Genomic DNA, 1,408 nt, shown 5'->3' with positions numbered 1-1,408 from the left:
TTTTCGAGTCAGGGTTTCTCTGTGTAGTCCTCACTATCCTGGAACTGACTCTGTAGACCATGCTGGTCTCGAACTTAGAAATCTGCTTGCCTCTGCCTCCCAAGTGCTGGGATTAAAGGCGTGCGCTACCACCATCCAGCTGTTATGGTATTTTTTATGGCAGCAAAAATAATGCTCAGACACTAGGGTTTGACCAATGGATGCTCACCCCTTCCCACCCGGTCTCTATGGCGTTGGCATGCTGCAGTGTAAGGGAGTTCGGTGTGACAAGCAGACCCAGACTTGTTAGCTATGTGAGCTTCTGCACCATCCTAACTCCCTGGACATGGGCTGCTCAGCTGTGAAGTGGCAGCTTCCGCCCTAGAGGGTGGCTGCAAGGATTAAATGTTAAGATTTCTATTTCTATACAGTGTGTGGACAAGTCCTTAGCCCACAGTAAACTGTTGGCTAGCAACATTTTCAGGGCAACAGTGTAAGGACAGCTTGTGCATTTTCTAGGCGTAGACAGGAGTGAGTGTAGCTTCAACTACAGCTTCTTCTAGGGACAAACACAATCCTGTTAAAGATATTTTATTTAAATAGTTATTTATTTAATAGTTAAAAATAAATGTTTATTAACTATAATATTAACTTATTAATATTTCAGTATAATACACTGTAATTATCATATATTATTATTTAATTATATGTAATCTAATTACATAAATACATGTTATAATTATGTAACATATAAAATAATATAATATTAATATATTAAATTCAATATTTAATAAATAAAATATATACATAAAGATATTTGCCATTTGAAACTTTTATTCATGATTCAATGTATCTTGATCATATGGACCCTCACTCCCCTGCTATCATCCCTCCCAATGTTCTCCCCTTCCAACTTCATGTCCTTCATTTCTGTGTCTAGTTGGTGTTCCTCATATGCGCATGGGTATAAGGTTATATCCATGGGCACTCCACTAATGGCCACACCTCCAACGAGAAGAGAATCTCCCTCCTCGAGAAGCCACAACTGCCAGCAGTGCCTCAGTGGGGCCTTAGCAACCCATTCCCCACCCGTGTTAGAATTTTCCACGGGAAGGATCTTATGTGGATCTTGTAGAGATTGTCACAGCTGCTGTGGGTTCGTGTGCAGCAGTGTGTCCTGTCCAGAATATAGCATCTCCCAGCACTCCTTCTGTCTCTGCTTCTTATGGTCTTTCGCGTTCCTCTTCTGCCATGTTCCCTGAGCCTCGTGAGAGGAAGGGGGCAGGTTGATGCAGATGTCCTGTCTGTGGCTGTAATTATCATATATTATAATTTAATTATACACACACACACACTCCCTTACTCTCAGCACTAAGCAGCTGGGAGCCTCTGCATTAGCCTGTGCCCTCTGCAATAAGAAACTCCTAAG

This window comes from Mastomys coucha, unplaced genomic scaffold (assembly GCF_008632895.1).
Source record: "Mastomys coucha isolate ucsf_1 unplaced genomic scaffold, UCSF_Mcou_1 pScaffold5, whole genome shotgun sequence".
NCBI classification, from domain to species: Eukaryota; Metazoa; Chordata; class Mammalia; order Rodentia; family Muridae; genus Mastomys; species Mastomys coucha.
The sequence above is the reverse complement of the archived record's forward strand: the minus strand, read 5'-3'. Positions refer to the sequence as shown.